The 23,128-nt window shown below is 45.5% G+C and overlaps 1 pseudogene across 1 annotated transcript; it reads left to right on the top strand.

Moving 5' to 3' along the window:
* Nucleotides 1-1,137: 1,137 nt before the first annotated feature.
* LOC101404254 (cytochrome P450 4A11-like) lies at nucleotides 1,138-22,883 on the top strand (annotated as a pseudogene). The gene is made up of 13 exons (XR_015555756.1): nucleotides 1,138-1,332; nucleotides 6,856-6,997; nucleotides 7,675-7,719; nucleotides 8,201-8,328; nucleotide 8,454; nucleotides 9,313-9,436; nucleotides 9,812-9,966; nucleotides 10,417-10,516; nucleotides 10,603-10,793; nucleotides 10,892-11,018; nucleotides 11,927-11,998; nucleotides 12,142-12,218; nucleotides 22,349-22,883. The product of XR_015555756.1 is annotated as a cytochrome P450 4A11-like (transcript).
* The last annotated feature ends 245 nt before the right edge of the window (nucleotides 22,884-23,128 follow it).

Genomic DNA, 23,128 nt, shown 5'->3' on the forward strand with positions numbered 1-23,128 from the left:
TCCAAGGAATTCTTCCTGAAATATATTGTGTTTTACTTTCTGAATTGTGGGCCTCAGATATGATCTTGAAGGAAATAATCATGAAAAACTTGAGGGTGAGAGACTTGAAGATTAACCTGCCTCCATCCCTTGCTTCTTTATATATGATCTCCATGACTTTTTCAGTTTTCCTCTCTCTCTCTAGTACTGTGCACTGAATGATCTCCTATACATCCTTCAAGATCCCCTTCCTTTTTTTAGTTTTCTCCTTCCCTGGACAGACCCAGTTCACTGATTCCTCCAGTACAGGCCCTGCATATTTTATTGTTCTAAGTTAGTTTTCTACCTTGACCTAGGCTGTGTGCTCAAGAAATATTTGCTGAGTGAATGAATGACTGAACAAATAAATGAGCATTCGTAACATGTACTTAGGAATGCGATTATTATTCCACCTCACAAAAGGAGAAACTGAGGCTCAGAGAGTTTAAGCTGCTGGCTTCCGTGTAGGGAGCCTAACCTGGGGCTGACCCTCCTGAGTCCAAGGCCAGTGCTCTATCCACCGGCACTGTCACCCCGGGTCACAAATGGACAGTGGACTGGAACAAACCCCATGGAATACTGCAGAGTCAGCTGAGACAGGCCATTTCAGAATCCAACAGAGAAGTATTCTAATCCCAGCTGGGACTCGCCCTGACTGTTTCCCTCCAGCCACATCACTTTACCTCTCTGTAACTAGTTTTCATCTCTGAAATGGGGATAATGAATAAACCAACCACACCTACTGAACGTTTGTAAACCAGACTGTGGATTCCTCTAAGCCAGGGTTCATGTCTGTTTTGCTTGCAGCTGTGTCCCAGCACCTAGCATCTGCCTGGGACATAGGAGGTGCTTATTAAGTGTTTGGTTAGGAAATGGATGACTGGAAGGTTGATGTGTACAGGGCCATTATCACTGTCACCTGAGAAAGCTTTTCTCTCACTGTTTCCCAACGTGGATCCTCCACAGTTAATCAATGCTGGTGGCCCAGGTCTAAGCTCTGCCTCACCCTTTGCCCTCCCCACAGGTGGGTGGGACAATTCTTTCCTGACTAACTTGGGCTGGGTGCTCAGGGGAGGTCAGCAACAGTCAGGGAAGTCAGAGCTCCAGAGCCTCTGCACCATGAGTGTCTCTGTGCTGAACCCCACCAGACCCCTGGGCGGTATCTCTGGGCTCCTGCAAGTGGCCTCCCTGCTCGCCCTGGTTCTGCTGCTGCTCAAGGCAGCCCAGCTCTACCTGCACAGGCAGTGGCTGCTCAAAGCCGTCCAGGAGTTCCTGTGCCCTCCTTCCCACTGGCTCTACAGGCACAGTCAGGAGGTAGGAAGGAGCAGGATGGGGGAGTGGGACAGAAGGGTGGGCCAGGGCTCTGAGATCGTGGTCAGCAAATCCATCTGACAAAGCCTTATCGTGTGATGAGCACATGGCCACTGGGAAAATCCAATTTACTTCTTTTTTTTTTTTTTTGAATGTGCTCTAGGCTGCCTCTTTTTTTTTTTTTTTAATTTTTTGTTTATTGCAGTAACATTGGTTTTTAACATTGTATAAACTTCAGGTGTGCATCATTATACTTCTATTTCTGCATAGATTATATCATGTTCACCACCCAAATACTAATTACAACCCATCACCACACACATGTGCCGAATTATCCCTTTCACCCTCCTCCCTCCCCCCTTCCCCTCTGGTAACCACCAATCCAATCTCTGTCTCTATGTGTTTGTTTGTTGTTTTATTATCTACTACTTAATGAAGGAAATCATATGGTATTTGACCTTCTCCCTCTGACTTATTTCACTTTGCATAATACCCTCGACGTCCATCCATGTTGTCACAAATGGCTAGATTTCATTGTTTCTTATGGCTGAGTGGTATTCCATTGTGTATATATACCACATCTTCTTTATCCATTCGTCCCTTGATGGGCACTTAGGTTGCTTCCAAGTCTTGGCTATTGTGAATAACGCTGCAATTAACACAGGGGTGCATGTATCTTTATGCATTGGTGTTTTCAAGTTCTTTGGATAAATACCCAGCAGTGGAACAGCTGGATCATATGGTAGTTTTATCCTTAAATTTTTGAGGAATCTCCATACTGTTTTCCATAGTGGCTGCACCAGTTTGCACTCCCACCAGCAGTGTATGAGAGTTCCCTTCTCTCCACATCCTCTCCAACACGTGTTGTTTCCTGTCTTGTTAATTATAGCCATTCTGACGGGCGTGAGGTGATATCTCATTGTAGTTTTGATTTGCAATTCTCAGATAGTTAATGATGTTGAACATCTTTTCATGTGCCTGTTGGTCATCTGTATATCTTCTTTGGAGAAATGTCTGTTCAGGTCTTTTGCCCATTTTTTAATTGGGTTGGTAGTTTTTTTGTTGTTGAGATGCATGAGTTCTTTATATATTTTGGAGATTAAGCCCTTATCAGATGTATGGTTTGCAAATATCTTCTCCCAATTGTTAGGTTGGGAGAAGATATTTGCAATCCAATTTACTTCTTAGGTCTCGGCTCCTCATCCCAGTCCAGGGAGCTCACTCCCTCACAGGAAACCTGTGCTGGGGTTCTCAGGTCTGTCAGACACTCCTTCCTTAGGCAGACCTGCAGGCTGTCCTGGCAGCCCTGTACTCTAGGACAACGACTGTTGCTTCCTGAATCGTCCCCCACCAGGCTAAGCAGCCTCAGATGTTCTCGCAAGACAGGCTTCTAGATGCTTCCCTGCCCCTGTCACTCAACCCCATCCTCTCTGCCTGGCGTTGAGCTTGCCTGAGAACACAGATATCAGTCTGTGGATCCCTGCCCTGTGGGGTTCAGTCTGTGGAGACGATAAACAGGAATGTGAGAAGGTGTCAGGTCACAGGAAAAGAGGCTCACCTGCTGGGCTGGGGGGTGATGTCAGGCATAGGGGGCAAACCGGCTCAATGTGTCTGAGACTGAGGGATTTTCCAGACTAGTGATTTCACTGGTAAAACCCTAACAAGTCGCCGGCACACATGAGCGAGCAGGTGTCCAGGATGGCCCCAGGTAAGGAGTACTGACATTCAATTTGCACCACTACATATAATGTTTGCCTCCCAGCTCTGATTCCCCAAACCCCAGTACTGTGCACTCCTTGGGGCTGAGGATGTCATCCCCCTTACTGTGGCCCAGTACCCAGTACAGAACCTGACACATAGGAGTGCTTGACCTAGGTGTGTGGAGGGACAGAGACAGGAGGAGCCCGCAGGTTGGGTGAGAGACAGCGCCTTCCTAGCCAGCTCTGTTAGCACTGATCCCTGATGGGGAGGGCCCAGAGCCAGGTGAGGGACCGTGTGGAGAGGGGCTCACCAGGGCTTTGTGGACTGAACAAGCCTAGGAGGTGGGGTGTTGCAGAAAGCTGAGGCTTCTCTCTTCTGAGAGAAGGAGGCCAAGTGATTGTCAGCAGAGGGGAGCCAAGAGGGGAACTGTTATACCAGCCACAGAGAGACAACCAAGGCCCAGTCTCTTCCTGCAAATTGTTGTGCTGATGACTCCAGATTATTTCCTGATTTGGAGAAATTGTGACCTTTTGTTTGATGCAGTTGTCATCTTTCTGAGCTAGGACTTGACATAAGGAGCCACAAAAATTTCTCCAGTGACTTTCTCATGACACGGATGGCCATTAGATGAGAGGTAGATCCAGTAAGTAGATCATTTATATTTACATAACTAACATTACTCCTGGTGCTGAGTCACCTCTCACCTTCTGCTGGCCTGACAGATACTACAGCCAAATTTTTCTTGTTCTTATAATACTGCCTGAGATTTTCATTTATTGAATACCTCTGTTATTGGCTCAGTCAGGAATTAGATTGCCTCATGTAATTAGGTTGAAGACAATCTTTCAGGCCGGATGACAAGTGACAAGGTGGGGTAGGTCAACATATGGGCTCTGTTGCCAAGCTACCTAATTCACATCCCAGCTCTGCCACATACTTTGAATACCTACTCTATGCCTTGGTTTCCTCATCTGTAAATTGGGGATGATGATACTGATAGTACTAAAGTGAGTTATTATAATCATAGAATGAGGCCTGGCACAGACAAGGGCCACTGTCACACTCACTCTTTTGCATGAATTTAAAATAATATCAATGCCTGTGAAGGACAAGCATTTTGTAGGCTTAACAAACTCACTGCATTAAATAGGGGTGAAATCCAGCAGGAACTATGAAAAGGGGACTCACAACTTGGGGATCCAAATACCCCCAAATAGCCTCATCTTTCCCCTTGTCAAACCTCCTATCACAGGCTTAGCTGTCATGTCAGCAGAGCCCACACATCTGGTGATGGCCTCTGTGGCCTCATTATTTCCTGTCTACCTACTCTCCTTATGTCTCTCTTTGGGGAAATTCCTTTGTGTCTGCAGTTCCCAGGAGCAGCCAGGTGAGGACTGCTCCAGTGGAGCACTGCCTGCCCTGAGTAGCCCCAGCGTCTGGAACCCAGATGGGCACTGGGTATTTGCCTACAGGGTTACTGCCACTGCCACCATGGGCACCATCTCCTCTACAAGAGTCTCAACTGGCTCTGGCCAGACCTGCTCAGGGACAGACGGCAGCCCCAGCCAGTTGACTGGAGGGCTGACAGACCAGTGGGCACCAGAATGGCCCAGAGAGGAGAATGGACAGGCAGAACACAGTTTAGCTCCTTGGGGTCCCCAAAGGGAAATAATAACAGTGCCCAGGAGCAGGGATTTCAGGAAGCTGACTGGCTTGGGCACCAAGCAATCAGAAAGGAGGCACGCTACTGTGCTGAAACAGGGTCCCCAGGCCTCCACTGGGCCAATAGGAGGGGATCCGAGAGGACCAGGTAACATAGCTGCGGCGGGAAGAAGCTCGCACTGGTCAGTCCCTGCACTGGATCAAGGGAGAAGGGCAGCCCCAGTGCTGGACATGACCTGGACCACAGAGAGGCCTTCTGAAGTAATTCAAGGAGGCCACTTCTCGGTTAAGAGCAGGATTGTCTGCCCCACCCCCACCCCCACTAGAACATAAGCTCCACAGAAGCAGGGATATCTGTTGTTCACTGTTGAATCTCCAGCAATGAAGATGGCAATTGACCCAAAGTAAGTATTCAATAAACAGATATCAAATAAATGAACGAGTGAATCCATCTGCTTATCTACTCATTCATATATTTGCTCCTTCACTGCAGTGGAAACATTTGGGGATGTCTGCTCAGCTTACCTGTCTGAGACCTCTTCCCCCACAAAGGGTGGGCCCCTGAAAGCCCTATTCAACCCCAGCCACAGTTGATTGTAGCTGGTGGACCCCTTGGCCATGATATTACAATCAGATTCTCAGAATAGGATGCACAGTGCCTCTAAGACATGACGTGTGGTGGAAGGGTAACGTCCCAGCCCCAGAGGGTAGAACTGCCCTTCTCCACCACGAGGACCCAGCTCCACAAGGACGGGGACTGTTTTCTGTTTATTCATGGCTGTATCATCAGCTTCCAGAAATGTGTCTGGGACAAGGTAGAGCCTCCATAAACATTTGTTGAGAGAATGAATGCATGCACGTACAGAGAGAGAGAAAGAGACGTAGTCCTGGCAGCTCTCCAGTCCCTGGTTCTGCCGCTTCCACATCCTGACTATTCCCTGCCCATGGGCTCCATGAGACATTTCTGGGTCCTCAGCCTTCTTTCTTGTCCTTTTTCTTTGTCTTACATTAGCTCAAGATTCTATCTGTCACTTGCAACAGGAAATTTAATCAAGACTTACTCATTCACTCTCCTACATGTCCTCATTCCTTTTGAAAAATAAGGCATAATTCCTATGAACCATGCTCTATGCCAGCTCTAAGAACACAGAGATTACAGATATTAAAGGTAAGTTTGCCAACACGGTGCCCAGTAATGAGAAGATTGAGTTGAATATGATAATAGAGACACCGAGGGAGGCTTGGGAACCTCGGGGAAGGACACCTTGTGGTCAGCAGATTTCAGCTGAAATGCAGCTCACCTGGGCATATCCTTCAACATGGGTCTCCTCATTCTTCAGTGATTCAGGATCAAGTAATAGTCCATCCCTCACCCAGGTTTGCCTCGAACATTACATAATTGTTTTAGTTTCCTAGGGCTGCTGAAACAAAATACCACAAACTGGGTGGCTAAAACAACAGAAAATTAGTGTCTCACAGTTCCGGAGACTGGAAGTCCAAAATCAAGGTATTGGTAGGGTTGGTTCCTTCTGCAGGCCCTGAGGGAAGCATCTGTTGCAGGTTCTATCTTTGGTTATCTCTTTGGCTGAATCATTATCTTCTCCATGTGTCCCTTCCAATGATCTTCTCTCCATGAGTGTTGTCTCTGTGTCCCAATTTACTCATTTTTGTAAAGACACCAGTCTTATTGGATAAGGGCTGACCCTAATAACCCAACATTAACTTGATTGCCCTGTAAAGATCCTATCTCCAAATAAGGTCACATTCTGAGGTACTGGGGGTTGGGATTTCAACATATGAATTTGAGGGGGACACAAATCAACCAATAACTCTAATATAAGTCTGTAAAAAGTTTTGTACACCCTGGAGTCCATTATTGGACATTTATCAAGCACCTACTATGGGTAAGATTCTGAAGGCAGTATTCTGAGTGAGGGCCCGGAGATGGCCCAACCAGAAGCCAGAATCGGACCTTAGGCCAACTCTTGGCAAGAGATCAAGAATCCAAATCAGAGCCCAGCTCTTCAGAAACAGTTCCAAACTCCTAATCACTGCTGATACATCCAGAACTATCTCCCTGTGCCTGTCTTGCCCTTCACCACCACTCCAAACACTGGACCTAAAAGGAAAGGTTTTATTGATTTGTCTTTCCTGTGGTTACAGTTACAAGAGGACTAGGACTTACAAGAGCTTCTGAAAAGGGTAGAGAAATTCCCACATGCCTCTCCTCACTGGCTATGCGGAATAAAGGTCCAAGAACTGGTCTATGACCCTGACTACATGAAGGTGATCCTGGGGAGATCAGGTGAGTGTGAAATCCACATCCTGTCTAGAGCAGCTCTTCCCTTGGGTACATGCCCCTGTGTCTATGAAAATCAGAAAAGACTGGCAGTTCAGCCACCAATACCTACCCTCTTCCAACCATTCTCCCAGCACACAAGCCAGCCTAATGCCAACACTATTCCCTTAAACCAAAGCTAAAAGAACAGTGTGGGACTGAATTTCTTTTTTCTTTCCTTTCTTTCTTTCTTTTTTAATCAAATGGAGATGACCTGTTATGTAAATTGCCCCAGATCTCAAAGACAATTTCCTTTGCACAATGACCTGGGTTAGGTACCTCTAATATTTGCCTGTCTGGGGACAGGGGATGACGAAGCGACTATCAATATAGGAAAACCACAGGCTTCTGAATTTTCTTTGGCACTGAGGACAGAACTTGTGTTTCTTGCAGATTCACCATCCTAGTCCTGTGGGTGTCCTGAGGCTGAGACACCGAGTCTGTCTTCCATAGCCCACAGTGACTATCAGGACAGAAAGAGTCAGGGATGGGAGGCAAATGGGCAGTAGTTTGAGACAAACTGGCAGCTGACAATCGTCAGGAAGGGATGGCAGCCTGTAGTCTGGACCACAGCTACCTCCTGGGGGCCACCAACCTTGTTTAATCCCCTCCAGCTTCCTGTAATGTCCTTCCTTACCTTTCAGACCCAAAGTCTCACAGTCCTTACATATTCCTGGCTCCTTGGTTTGGTAAGTACATCTAACTAGGACTGCAGTCCACCCACCACCTCAGCGTGCCAAGAGCTATTTCTTTAGCTCACAGAGAACAACAGGTGCCTGACCACCATGTCACCACCCTCATCTCTGGATCAAGCCTCATTTCTCTTCTTGTAACAAGACCCTCCCCTATCCTAATGGTGGTGAGAGCCCTCCTAAAGCTCAGCATCTTCCACATCACTTCTCAGTCCTCCTCAGTGATCTCAGCCTGAATTTTATTGAAGTTCTTCTATGGTCTGCCCTCAATTCTTTTTCAACCTTTATCTCATAGCTGTCACAATCACTTCCCATGTACCAGCCATTTGGGGAAATTCTCAGTCCTGAAATGCATTGGCCTTTCCTGCCTTTGCCACAATGGGCCTTCTTCTGACACTCTTGGTTCCTCCCAAGTTGTCCCCAGTCATCCCTCTGATCCCTTCTCTTGATCCTACACATACTCCCATCTCTGGCCCAGGATATGGTTTGCTCCTGTTGAACAGGCAGACATGCTTCCAACACCAGCCGGTGCTGACCCCAGCCTTCCACTATGACATCCTGAAGCCCTACGTGGGGCTCATGGCCAACTATGTCCGAGTAATGCTTGTAAGTCCGTCCCTCTCTCACCTGCACACACTCATGCATAGCACAACTCACAGAGGCCAGTCCAGACACAATGTCCTTAAGACATCCATCAGACAACAGGCACTCAGAATAACGTTATGAGTCAGGGTTCCTCGGAAGTGTATGGGACAGAGCAGTATCCAAGTGCCAGCTTGGATCCACACTTTGGTTATTGCCAAGAGAAAGGAGGGCTGTGGGTATGGGGTCTGCTCTCTTCCCACATCCACATCTTCAGCACAGTGGACTAGAGCAAGGGTCATTCCCCTTGACAGCAGGACAACTTGACCCTGGATAACCTGAGCAGTGGCAGCTTCAGTGGCAGGGTGGACATGCCAGGATGTCACTCAGGTGGCCTCTGCCCTGGTGCCTCGGGCTTCTTGATGGATTTGAGCCACTCCATGGAGGGAAATGGAGAATAAGTCTATATTCTCAGAACCAGGACCTGCCATAACATCACCTCTGATCAGGACTGTGATATCTTACCAACTGTTCTCAGTTAACATTTGAGGAATGTTAGGAATTGAAGTCCCTGATGTCCCTTCTTTAGGAACCCCAGTATTATACCCTTAGACTTCTTCTTGCCTCAAAACATTTGCTCCCTAAAGTTGGACTTCACCTGTCCCTCAGGTCTAGCTCAGCCCCATGACAGAAAAGATCCTCCCTTTGTCTTCTGAAAAACAATGCTTTCTGGTGTGCCAAAAGGTGGTTATCATGGTAACTTGTTCCTAAAATTCAAAACTAATTCTGACTATTATGACAGAACATGGTTAGTTATATAATAAAAGTTTCTGAGACAATAGGCCTCACTTTACAGACATTTGCTTTATAGTCTTTATTTGCTATAACACATCCGTTCTGTAAAGCAAGAGATTCCTAACAGGATATCTGGAGAGAGAGGGCCTGACCTTGTCATCATCTGCCTTTTGGGGGAGCAGAGGAGAGTCAATGTCCCCCTTGCACCACAAGACAAATGGGAGGAGCTCACTAGACAGGACTCACATCTGGAGATCTTTGGACATGTCTCCTTGAGGACCCCGGACACCATCATGAAGTGCGCCTTCAGCCACCAGGGCAGCATCCAGGCAGACAGGTCAGGGATAACCCTTCTGCTGCAGGGTCTTCTTTCTTACCCACTGGTGTGGACTTACCTGAGTGGCTAATGGGACAACTTAGACGTTCACTTATACACAAAGCGAGATTCTGCCCACAGTTCTAGACCAAGTTCAAATTCCAGCTAGACCAATCCTTGACTCAGCCACAGATCCCTGAACCCTGGCACAGGTAGAAGTCTGGCTGCCCACGCCACTTAAAAAGAGCTGACCATCTCAAGAGCCATAAGACAACAATGACCAATGCCTCCATGTCTTGTCCCAACTGATTGAGGAAACCTCCACCCAGAGCCCACTCCACCTCCAGGTCAGTGGCCTCCCTCCACTCCACTCTCTTCTGCATCCTCTCCCTTTAGGCACTCCCAGACCTATATCCAGGCCGTTGGGGACCTGAACAATCTGGTTTTTTCCTGGGAGAGGAATGCCTTCTACCAGAATGACATCATCTACAGGCTGACCCCTGATGGCCGTTGGAAGCACGGGGCCTGCCAGCTCGCCCATCAACACACAGGTTTTGGCTCCTTATTTGGGGCTGCTCCCATCCTTCGTCAGGCACATCTCAAAGGGACTGGCTCTGACCCCTCGGGTAAAAACAGGACCCCAGATTCCTCTTCAAAAGCTGGGACAAACTCATGCAGATGTTTTCCTGGTGCAAAGGATAGGAACTGACCCAACAATGTTAGGGTTCCAGGAGCTATGCACCACAAGGTTGACGGTTAAATGAGACCCCCTCCCGGCAGCATTCAAGCAGAGCCTCCGTGGGCTGTGCTATTTAGGGGATATTTGACCTGCAATCAGATGGTGCAAGAGCTCTCACCCCTGACATGTAAACCACTCCCACACTCATCCTGATCCACCTGGCACCCAGATTGGGGCAGGGGGCAGATAGGGCTTCTGTGGGTTGCTGTATATGGGCACCCAGAGCTCTCAGCTCTTCCTGGGAACCACTGTTCTGGGACAGACCAAGTGATCAAGCTGAGGAAGGCTCACCTGCAGAAGGAGGGAGAGCTGGAGAAGGTCAGGAGAAAGAGGCATTTGGATACATCCTCCTCTTTGCCAGAGTGAGTGTGTATAGGAGAGGGCTGTGGCTTAGCCCAGAAGCTCAGAGGAAGTGGCAAACCCTGCACTCTCACTGTTCCTCCCCCAGATGGAGAATGGGAGCAGCTTGTCTGATAAGGACCTCCGTGCAGAGGTGGATACGTTCATGTTTGAGGGCCATGACACCACAGCCTGCAGCATCTCTTGGATCCTCTATGCTCTGGCCACACACCCCAGGCATCAGCAGAGGTGCCTGGAGGAGATCCAGAGCCTCCTGGAGGATGGCGCTTCCATCACCTGGTGAGTGCTCTAGAGATGGGAGAGCTGTGCCCACTCAGCTAGAGAAGCCCCTGGTGTCCCAGACCCTGCCCGCCCTTCAGGATGGGCTTCGGTTTCAGGGACCACCTGGACCAGATGCCCTACACCACCATGTGCATCAAGGAGACACTGCGACTCTATCCATCAGTACCAGGCATCTGCAGAGAGCTCAACAAGCCCGTCACCTTCCCTGACGGAGGCTCCTTACCCAGAGATATGAACCTCAACACACTCACTAACCTAAGCGCTCTGCAAGAACACAAGGAAGATCAGAAATCCACATGTCCCAGAGCAGTTCCGAACCTCTCTGGGTCTTGTTTTCCCCTCAAGAAAATCAATACTTACTTTGTAGTTAGGATGAGGTGTTTGAAATCTTGGCACAGAACTAGACCCAGCAAAAGCTCAGTAAACATATGCTAGTCTCTGAATTGGGCTCGGGAATTAGCCCTAAAATTCTAATTTCCTGAGCTGTGAGGGCTGGAGAGACAATCAGACAGGGGTAGGGGGAGATGTGGTACTTACCTTATGGGGTCTAGGAAAATGGGGGCAATTAGGGAATCCACTGTCACGGATCAGATGTCCCAGTCTCTGAGGACCCCTCAGTTTGATGTCAGAGAGCAACTGATGATCAGATCTGAGACCCCTGCCATGGCTGGAGAAGACAACCCCTTGGCTCACCTCCCACTGGGTTTGAATCCTAGCCCTGCCACATCCTAGCTGTGTGATCATAGGCAAGTCACTCAGTCTCTGAGGATCAGGTGCCTCATCTGAACAATGGGGATATGAGAGTCTTTCTTGGAGGGTTGATGTGAGGATGGAATGAGTTAATGCATATTCCCTAAGGGCTCATGGGTGACACCTGATAAATATGAGTTGTCACTTGAGTTGCTCCAAAAAGTCTTTCTTGCTCCTCAATCCTGGGTCATGGTTTTCTCCTCCTAATCTGTGCACATGAGCTTTGCCATGTCCATCCCACCTCTCTTGCAGCAGGGTCATTCCACTCAGAGTGAGGGGAAGTGGCTCCCAAGACTTTCCTGCATGCACATGCCCCCTGCTGACAGAGGGAGGGGACCCCACCCCATGGGTATGATCAGTCTTCTCTCTTCTCCGCCTGCCCCACAGGAATCATGATTGTGCTCTCCTTTTATGCCCTTCACCACAGCCCAAAGGTGTGGCCGAACCCAGAGGTATGATGGCCGTGGGAGGAGGGGATGGGATGATCTCTGCAGAACAACACCTCCTCTCACTCCCACCTCAGGAGTCCTGTTCCCTCGTGGATTGGAAGGAGGGGCTTGACCCCACTGTCCTGTCCCTGGTGCTCTCTCTGCAGGTGTTTGATCCTTCCCTGTTTGCACTGAGTTCTACTTGACACAGCCACGCTTTCCTGCCCTTCTCAGGAGGATCAAGGTGAGATTCTCTGTACTTGAGCTGGGAGTGTCACTGGGTGCACACCCGATGTTTGTGACCTCCTACGTTCATATTGGCGTCTGCAGTTACGTACTTCTATGTCGGTGTGTGGGGAAGGAGACATGTGCCCCTGTGTAAAAAAGAAAGGTGGCATTTTAGGGCATGCCACAGGGACTTACCCACTGACTTTACCAATGGCCAGCCACAATTCAGTGTCAGTGCTATTCCAAAGTTTGGTGTATTCTGATGTTCTCTACGCTTTAGGAGTACAACTTCACAATTAGAAGTTTTCATGAGAATTAAAGTTCAGACGGTTGCTTTTCTCCATTATCAGTAATCTTAACAGGTGGTTTTCTCTCTTCCCACATTCACAGTCCAGCTGAGGGCCTTTTCTCCTTAAGTCCCTCATCCGCCACTCACTGTCTCAGTGATGTTTGTGTGTTTGGGGATTTCCAGCCCCTTCCTTGTCCTAACCGTTCAGCCATATACATGGAAGTTTACAGTAGCCATTTGAAGAAGGTTTCACAGCAATGTGTGTCTTCTCTATTTTTACAGTCTATCTCAATAAAATTTAACTGCATATTAATATTCACATAACCATGACAGCTTTTCTAGTTGGCAAAATGCTTTATATGACATCAGATCTATATACTATAGTCCCAGAGTCTACATAGTCCAACATTGGCAAAAAGCATAACAATGAGGACAATCAACTGCCTTGAGAGAAAATCCACTATTCCGAGTATGACACATGCACTGGAAAGCTTTCTGGTGTGTAAAACATAAAGCACGCTTGAGACAGCTGTTAAGCTGGCTGATCCCACTCCAGAATGGCTGCTGTGAAAATCCTCCAATGCTGCTGAAATCATCCTGTGAAATAGTATCTTCCACAAGAAGTTGTGGAATTAATTGTTGTGAATCAATTTTCACAGAACAGGCTTTAAGCAAATTGTTCTTCCAGGAATTGGCTCTAGGATTTGGTTTCTCCCAGGACTGGGTCCTTCCTCATAGACACTGGCTGCAGGCTATGGCTGCCACTAGAGGACAGGAGGGTACTAAGCAGCTCAATTCCTAGGTCAGAACTAATACTACTTTTATTTTTTGGCATTCTGTTTTTTTTTTTTTTTCAATGCAAGTAGCTTCATTCAATTATAAAACTATTTACTACACCTGCCTCTGTGTGCCTAGTCTTGTGCTAGGAGATGGGAACACAGAGATGAAAGATACTGTCCCTGCCTCAAAGAGTTCGCAGTCAAGAAACAAATACGTCTACTCAAGACGCTCATCATCCATTCATTCGTTCTTTCATTCACTCATTGACTCACTGAGCAGATAGTTGAATGTTCCATATTGGCACTGGACGGTGATGTGTCCTTGAGTAAAACATTAATGGTGCCTTGGGGGTCTGGAGAGGAAGAGGTGGATCCAGCAGAGGGAGTGAGGGCCGGCTGTCATTGGACTCAGCCTTGAACATGTGGCAGGAAGAGGTGGAGGGAGGCATTCACGGCGATCTCAACATGAGCTGAGCTAGGAAGTGGAGCTGGACAGGTAAGAGGTGAGTGAGGCAACAACCCATAGAGGACTTTGGTGCCAGCTGAGGCATTTGGACATGTCCTTCCTGTGATGGAGGGCACAGGAGGGTCTGAGCTGGGCTGTGGCTTCAGTGTAGAGGGAAGGGAGACAGGCAGACAGAAAAGTCCAGGTGAGGAGACTGAGGGATGGCAAGGAGGGACATTTCTGGAATAGATTAGAAGGCTACAGACGCTGGTGGACTGAGGGGATGAGGGGGAGGCAGGAGTCTGGGGTAATTGGGAGGCAGATGGTGCAACAGGCTGAGGGTTACTAACCCGTGGCCCCTCCGAGAAGCTTCCCTGTTGCCATTCTGACTTCCTTACATGACTCTATCTTCTTCTCTTTCTGAGGATCAGGGTCCCTGTGTGTCCCCCTAGAGGGTGAGGGTCTGAGAGTGTGGCTCACCCCACCCCCTACTGTGCCCTGATCGGGTCTCCACATTGTGAAGCCAGAAACTGCTTGGGCAGGCAGTGAACAAACTAAGAATTAGCTTTTTAAAAATTAGTTTATTGACATCTTATTGGCTTATAACATCGTGTAATTATCAGGTGTACCTTATTATATTTCAGTTTCTGTGTAGACTGCATCGTGTTCACCACCAATAGTCTAGTTTTCATCCACCACCATACATATGTGCCCCTTTACTCCTTCCACCCTCCCCCACCTCTTCTCCTCTCGTAACCACCAATCTGTTCTCCTTATTCATGTGGTTGTCTATCTTCCACATGTGAGTGAAATCATATGGTGTTTGTCTTTCTCTGTCTGACTTATTTTGCTTAGCATAATACCGTCAAGGTCCATCCATGTTGTCACAAATGGCATAGTTTTGTCTTTTTTATGGCTGAGTAGTAGTCCATTGTGTGTGTGTGTGTGTGTGTGTGTGTGTGTATACACCACTTCTTCTTTATCCTTTCTTCCATTGATGGGCACTCAGGTTGCTTCCATGTCTTAGCTATTGTGAATAACGCTGCAATGAACATAGGGGTGCATGTATTTTTTTGAATTATTGATTTTGTGTTCTTTGGATAAATACGCAGTAGTGGAATAACTGGATCATATGGTATTTATATTTTTAATTTTTTGAGAAATCTCCATAATATTATCATAGTGGCTACAATAGTTTGCATTCCCACCAGTAGTGTATGAGGGTTCTGTTTTCTCCACATCCTGCCCAACACTTGTTATTTCTTGTCTTGTTAATTATAGCCATTCTGACAGGTGTGAGGTGTTATCTCATTATAGTTTTGATTTGCATTTCCCTGATAATTAGTGATGTTGAGCACCTTTTTAATGTACCTATTGGCCATCCATATATCTTCTTTGGAAAAATGTCTGTTCATATCCTCTGCCCATACTCTATGTGTGTATGTGTGAGGAAGATTAGCCCTGAGCTAACATCTGTTGGCAATCCTCCTCTTTTTGCTGAGGAAGATCAGCCCTGGGCTAACATCCATGCCCATCTTCCTCTACTTTATATGTGGGACGCCTACTACAGCATGGCTTGATAAGCGGTGCATGGATCCACACCCAGGATCCGAACCTGCCAACCCCAGACAGCCAAAGTGGAGCAAAGGAAGTTAAGGACTATGCCACCAAACCAGCCCCGTCTGCCCATTTTTTGATTGAGTTGTTCATTACTTGTTGAGTTGTATGTGTTCTTTATATATTTTATAAATTAACCCCTTGTAGAATATATGATTTGCAAATATTTTCTGCCAGTTGACGGGTTATCTTTTCATTTGGTGATGGTTTTCTTTGCTGTGCAGAAGCTTTTTAGTCTGATGTAGTCCAATTTGTTTACTTTTTCTTTTGTTTCCCTCGCCTGAGGAGACACGGTATTCGAGAACATCCTGCTAAGACCAATGTCAAAGAGCATACTGCCTATGTTTTCTTCTAAGTGTTTTATGATTTCAGGTCTTACATTCAAGTCTTTAATCCATTTTGAGTTAATTTTTGTGTATGGTGTAAGATAATGATCTACTTTCATTCTTTTGCATGTGGCTGTCCAGTTTTCCCAACACCATTTATTGAATAGACAATCTTTTCTCCATTGTATGTTCTTGGCTCCTTTTTCGAATATTAGCTATTGATAGATGTGGGTTTTATTTCTGGGCTCGCAATTCTGTTCCATTGATCTATGTGTCTGTCTTTGTGCCAGTACCATGCTGTTTTGATTACTATGGTTTTATAGTATATTTTGAACTCAGGGAGTGTGATACCTCCAGCTTGGTTCTTTTTTCTCAGGATTGGTTTCGCTATTGGGGATCTTGTCTTGTTCCATAGAAATTTTAGGATTCTTTGTGAAAAATGTCATTGGGATTCTGATTGTGATTGCATTGAATCTGTAGATTGCTTTAGGTAATATAGACATTTTAACTATATTTATTCTTCCAATCCATGAACATGGAATACCTTTCCATTTCTTTGTTTTCTTCAATTTCTTTCAATAATGTCTTATAGTTTCAGTGTATAGTTCTTTCACCTCTTTGGTTAAATTTATTCATAGGTATTTTGTTCTTTTTCTTGTGATTGTAAATGGGATTGTATTCTTGATTTTTCTTTCTGCCAGTTCGTTATTAGTGTATGGAAATGAAACTGATTTTTGTGTGTTTATTTTGTACCATGCAACTTTACTGTGTTTGTTAATTATTTGTAATAGTGTTTGGTGAATTCTTTAGGGTTTTCTATATATATAAAATCATGTCATCCACAAATAGTGACAGTTTTCCTTCTTCCTTTCAATTTGGATCGCTTTTATTTCATTTTCTTGACTAATTGCTGTGGCTAAAACTCCCAATGTTATATTGAGTAAGAGGCGTGAGAGTGGGCATTGTTGTCTTGTCCTCTTCTTAGAGCTTTCAGTTTTTCATGGTTGAGTATGATGTTGGCTGTGGGTTTGTCATATATGGCGTTTATTATGTTGAAGTACTTTTCTTTTATACTCATTTTATTCATAGTTTTTATCATAAATAGCTGTTGGATCTTGTCAAATGCTTTCTCTCCATCAATTGAGATGATCATGTGAATTTTATTCTTCATTTTGTTAATGTGGTGTATCATGTTGATTGATTTTCGGTTGTTGAGCCACCCCCATATCCTTGGAATAAATCCCACTTGATGGTGGTGTATGATCCTTTTAATGTATTGTCATATTCAATTTGCTAATATCTTGTTGAGGATTTTTGCATCTATATTCATCGGGGATATTGCCCTGTAATTGTCCTTTGATGTGTTGTCCTTGTCTGGTTTTGGTATCAGGGTGATGTTGGCCTCATGAAATGAGTTAGGAAGCATCCCATTCTCTTCAATTTTCCAAGAGTTTGAGAAGGATAGGTGTTAAATCTTCTTTGAATATTTGGTACAAATCACCAGAGAAGCCATCTGGTCCTGGACTTTTGTTTTTTGGGAGGTTTTTGATTACTGTTTTGATCTCTTCATGTGATTGGTCTATTCAGATTCTCTATTTCTTCTTGATTCAGTTTGGGGAGATTGCACGATCCTAAGAATTTATCCATTTCTTCTAGGTTATCCAAGGTGTTGGCATATAGCTTTTCATAGTATTCTCTTATAATCCTTTGTATTTCTGCAGTGTCTGTTGTAATTTCTCCTCTTTCTTTTCTGATTTTATTTATTTGAGAATTCTCTCTTTTTTTTAGTGAGTCTAGCTAATGGTTCTTGTCAATTTTGTTTATCTTCTCAAAGAACCAGCTCTTAGGTTCATTGATCCTTTCTATTGTATTTTAGTCTCTATTTCATTAATATCTGCTCTGATTTTTATTGTTTCCTTCCTTCTACTGACTTTGGGCTTTGTTCTCCTTCTTCTAGTTCTTTTAGGCATAGTGTTAGATTGTTTATTTGAGATTTTTCTTGTTTCTTGGGGTAGACCTGCATTTCTATAAACTTCCCTCTTAGTACTGCTTTTGCTGCATCCCATAAGTTTTGGTATGTTGGCTTTATATTTTCATTTGTCTTCAGGTATTTTGTTATTTCTCCTTTGATTTCTTCATTGATCCAATAGTTGTTCAGTAGCATGTTGTTTAATCTCCACATGTTTGTGCCTTTCCCAGATTTTTTTCTTGTAGCTGATTTCTAGTTTCATAGCACTGTGGTCAGAAAAGACGCTTGATATGATTTCAATCTTCTTAAATTTATTGAGGTTCACCTTATTTCCCAACATATGGTCTATCTTTGGGAATGTTCCATGTGCAGTTGAGAAGAATGTGTATTTCTCTGTTTTGGGATGGAATGTTATGTGTATATATATATAAGTCCATCTCGTCTAGTATTTTATTTAAGGCCACTGTTTCTTTGTTGACTTTCTCTCTGGATACTCTATCCATTGATATAAGTGGGATGTTAAAGTCCCCTACTATTATTGTGTTGTTGTCAGTTTCTCCCTTTAGGTCTGTTAAAAGTTGCTTTATATGCTTTGGTGCTCCTGTGTTAGGTGCGTATACATTAATATCTGTTACATCTTTGGGGCAGAATATCTCTCTTATCATTATATAATGTCCATCTTTGTCTCTTGTTATCTTTTTTGTCTCAAAGTCTGTTTTGTCTGATATAAGTATGGCTACACCCACATTCTTTTGCTTTCCATTTTCTTGGAGTATCATCTTCCATCCTTTCACTCTGAAGCTATATTTGTCTTTAGAGCTGAGACGGGTCTCCTGGAGGCAACATATTGTTGGGTCTTGGGTTTTGTGTGTGTGTGTGTGTGAGGAAGATCAGCCCTGAGCTAACATCCATGCTCATCTTCCTCCACTTTATATGGGACAGCGCCACAGCATGGCCTAACAAGTGGTGCATTGGTGCGCACCCAGGATCTGAACCCAGGCCACCAGCAGCAGAAGGCGCACACTTAACCGCTATGCCACGGGGCCAGCCCCGGCTCTTGTTTTTTAATTCATCCAGCTGCTCTGTGTCTTTTGATTGGTGAATTCAATCTCTCTACATTTAGAATGATTATTGATATATGGGGACAGAATACTGCCATTTTATGTTTTGTTTTCTGGTTGTTCTGTATTTCCATTGTTTCTTTTTCCTTGCATTTCTGACTGTCATTTCACTTTGGTGGTTTTCTGTGATATTTTTCTCAATTTTCTCTTTATTTATGATTTGTGACTATGCTCTGATTGTTTGTTCTGTGATTAACGTGAGGTTTGTATTAAAGATCTCATAGATGAGATAGTCATTTTTCTTATAGTCTCTTATCTCCAGTAGCCTAAGCAGGTTCCATCCTTTTCCTCTTCCCCTCCTGTTTTGTGTGTGTGTGTGTGTGTGTGTGTGTGTGTGTGTGTATGAGGAAGATTAGCCCTGAGCTAACTTCCATTGCCAATCCTCCTCTTTTTGCTGAGGAAGATTGGCCCTGGGCTAACATCCGTGCCCATCTTCCTCTACTTTATATGGGACGCCACCACAGCATGGCTTGACAAGTGGTGCATCGGTCCACGCCCAGGATCCAAACCCGTGAACCCTGGGCTGCCAAAGTGGAGTGCGCGAACTTAACCACTATGCCACTGGGCCAGTCCCCTCTCTTCTGTGTTTTTGTTGTCACAAACTATTCTTTTTTGTGTTGTGAGTTTGTGACCAAATTGAAGTGTTTGTAGTTTTTTGTTGTTGTTTTTGTTTTTTTTGTGAGGAAGATAAGCCTTGAGCTAACAACCATGCCAATCCTCCTCTTTTTGCTGAGGAAGACCGGCCCTGAGCTAACATCTATTGCCAATCCTCCTCCTTTTTTTCCCCCTTTTTCTCCCCAAAGCCCAGTAGATAGTTGTATGTCATAGTTGCACATCCTGCTAGTTGCTGTACGTGAGACACCGCCTCAGCATGGCCAGACAAGTGGTGCATCGGTGCGTGCCCGGGATCCGAACCCATGAACCCTGGGCTGCCAAAGTGGAGTGCGCGAAGTTAACCACTACACCACTGGGCTGGTCCCCTATCTTCTGTGTTTTTGTTGTCACAAATTATTCCTTTTTGTGTTGTGAGTTTGTGACCAAATCGAAGTGTTTATAGTTATTTTCGATGCCTTATTTCCTTTTATCCTTTATGTTATAATTAAGTTTTTACTAATCTATTCTGATACATTATTGTAATTTTCTGATTCTGTCACTTTATCTCTTTCCTCAAAGCTTTATAAACCTTTGCCTTTTTGTTTCAGGTAAGAGGTCTCCTTCCAACATTTCTTTTAAGGCCGGTCTAGTGGCCACGAAGTCCCTCGGCTTTTGTTTGTCAGGGAAAGATTTTATTTCTCCTTCATATCTGAAGGATAATTTCACTGGATAGTGTATTCTTGGCTGATAGCTTTTGTCTTTTAGTATTTGTAATATATCATTCCACTCTCTCCTAGCCTGTACAGTTTCTGCTGAGACATCCACTAGAAGCCTGATGAGGGTTCCTTTGTAGGTTATTTTCTTCTCTCTTGCTATCCTTAATATTTTTTGTCATTGAATTTTGACTTTTTTATATAATATGTTTTGGAGAAGTTATTTCTTCATTGAGGTAATTAGAGATTCTATTAGCTTCATGTACTTGTATGTCCAGTTCTCTTTCCCTAGGTTTGGGAAGTTCTCAGCTATTATTTCTTTGAATAAGCTCTCTGCTCCTTTCTCCCTCTCTTTTCCTTCTCAGATAGCCATCATCCTTCTGTTACTTTTCCTAATTGAGTCAGATATTTCTTGTAGAATTTCTTCATTTTTAAAAAATCTTGGTTTTCTATCTTCTTCCACCTAAATCACTTCTTAATTTCTATCTTTGAGCTCACTAATTCTCTCTTCCATATTATCTGCTCTGTTTTCAATGCTTTCTACTTTATTTTTCATCTCGTTAATTGTGTTCTTCATCTCCAGAATTTCTGTTTGGTTTTTTTTTTTTTAGAGTTTCAACCTCTTTGGTGAAGTATTCCTTCTGTTCATTAATTTTATTCCTGAGCTCATTGAACTTTCTTTCTGAGTTTTCTTGTCACTCATTGAGTTCATGACTGTTACTTTGAATTCTCTGTTAATCAGATTGAATTATTCTGTGACTTCAAGTGTGGTTTCTGGAGAGCTGTCATTCTCCCACTATTCTGCCATGTTACTATAGTTCCTCATGGTGCTTGATGATTTGATCCTCTGCCAGTGCCTTTGTGGTAGTAACCACCTTTCTTATTTTAGTACAGTTTTGGTCACTTTGGTTCTATGCTGCTGGTTGTATTTGAGAGCCTGCACTTTCCACACTCAACTACCTCTGCTAGAGGTGTGGTCAGTGCCCTCCTTGTACTGCTTGTCCCTCTGAGGTTGCTGGTGCTTTGCTGCTTACAATGTTGCTGCAGTCTCAGATGTCACCACCAGGATCACTAGGCTGTGAGCACTTCTGCTGCTTCTGGGCTTGCCTGGGTCTTGTGTATCCCCACTAGCTCTCTGTGGGCTCTCCACAGGCTCAGGTGCTTCTGCCCTGTGCACCACCTGCACTGCTACTCCTTTGTTATCTGAGGGTGCTGGAAGGACTGCTGCCCGGGGCACTGGGTTCATGAGTGTTGCTCTTGCTTCCAGGGGCCTGGGTTCTTGTATGAAGCCCCCACTGCTGGCAGAGCCAGTGTCGGTGGTGTCACCACTGGGGGCTGGGTCATAGGTTCTCCTGTGGTACCTGAAGTCTCATGTCACAGCTGTCACCTGCCACTGCTCGGGGAGGAGCAGGGGCTAAACCACAAGTGTTGTTGCTGCTCCTTCAGCCTCTGGTCATTGACCTGTGCCGGTGTGCTTTAAAATTTCAGGTCAGGGCACCCTTCCCCCACTGGGGAAATTCAGATTTTGGATGCTGAACCCATTTCTGGAAAGACTGGTGCCACTGCTGGGAGAGGAGTAGGGGCTGGGTCGCTGACTCTGCTCTGTGTCCTGAATCCTCAAGACATGTGTCACCTGACACCACAGGGGAGTGGGGCAGGGGCTAAGCTGGAAATGTGTTATTTGCTGCTGCAGATTGTGGTCACCGTGCATGTGCCAGTGTGAGGATCTGCATTTTGGATCATCACAGCTGGGTTGGGGGCAGATCACCTAGTTCCACTACTTCCCAGAGGTCCAGTCTACCCGCCTTCAGATGTATGGATCCATGGAACTCTCAGGCATTCTGATGTGCTGTGCAGGGAGTCCTTTTTTGATCAACGGATGTATGACTGGTTGTAACTTAGAGGAGAGAGAAAAACGAAACAACTTACACTGCCATGATGCTTCTGGAGGGAGTGAAAAAACTAATGATTAACTTTTTTAGTGATTCACTTAACTTGACTTGTGGCTTAGAGCACTGACCCTCACCTAACAGGATTCCAGGCCTGCTGAGAGCAGAAGTAGGAGTTAGGAGCTAGTCCTGGAGGGAAGTAGGCTTTGTCAGAGATCAGGGGGAGGATGTGAACCAAGGCTTGGGGTAGAGGTGTGTGAACTGTAAGGATGGGATCGGGGCTGGGCCACATGCAGGAGAGCCCTGAATGCCCTGTTCCTGGCAGGGGCCCAGTGGTCAATGCCTGCCCAGCTCAGAAGGAAGTTTGAGGCCACTTCTCATTTTGTTTCCCCTCCCTGGCCCAGGAACTGCATCGGGAAGCAGTTTGCCATGAACGAGCTGAAGGTGGCCGTGGCCCTGACACTGCTCCGCTTTGACCTGGCGCCGGACCCCTCCAGGGTCCCTGCTCCCATTCCAAGAATTGTGTTGAAGTCCAAGAATGGGATCCACCTGCATCTCAGGAAGCTCCTCTAACCCTTCTTGGGGACAAGAACAGGCTCTGAGGGGCCCCTGCAGGCATCCTGTTTCCCTGTCACTCTCTCCTGTCCCCTGCCTGTCTGCCCACTTCCTGTATCCTATCTTCCCACCTGCCAACCTACCTGATCTCCTGCCTCCTGCCCATCAGACCATCACCCTTCTCTCTCTCATCCTTCTGCAGGCTCCCTACCTGTTTATCTGTCTGTCTCTGACCCACCTGCATCTCTGACTGTCACCTAACTCCTCATTGCCTGCCTCTCCTCCAGCCTGTTTGTCATCTTCTTGTCTTTTTCCCTTTCTGCCTGCCTGTCTGTTGTTGTATTAGCGGTTTTTTTTTGTTTTGTTTTTTTGTTTTTTAGTTTTTGCTGCTATAATAATTTACTGCAGCCTTAGTGACTTAAGACAATGAAAATTTATTCTCTTACAGTTCTGGAGTCAAAAGTCTGAAATGGCTTCACTGGACCACAACCAAGATGTTGGCATGGCTGCCCTACCTCCGGGCCTCTAGGAGTGAATCCCTCTCTTTGCCATTCTAGCACCTACAGCTGCATTCCTTGGCTCCTGGAGCCTCCTCCAGATTCAAATCCAGACAGACCTCCCTGCAGCCC

Source organism: Ceratotherium simum, chromosome 22 (assembly GCF_057802395.1).
Source record: "Ceratotherium simum simum isolate JZ-2026a chromosome 22, ASM5780239v1, whole genome shotgun sequence".
In the NCBI taxonomy this organism is placed as follows: Eukaryota; Metazoa; Chordata; class Mammalia; order Perissodactyla; family Rhinocerotidae; genus Ceratotherium; species Ceratotherium simum.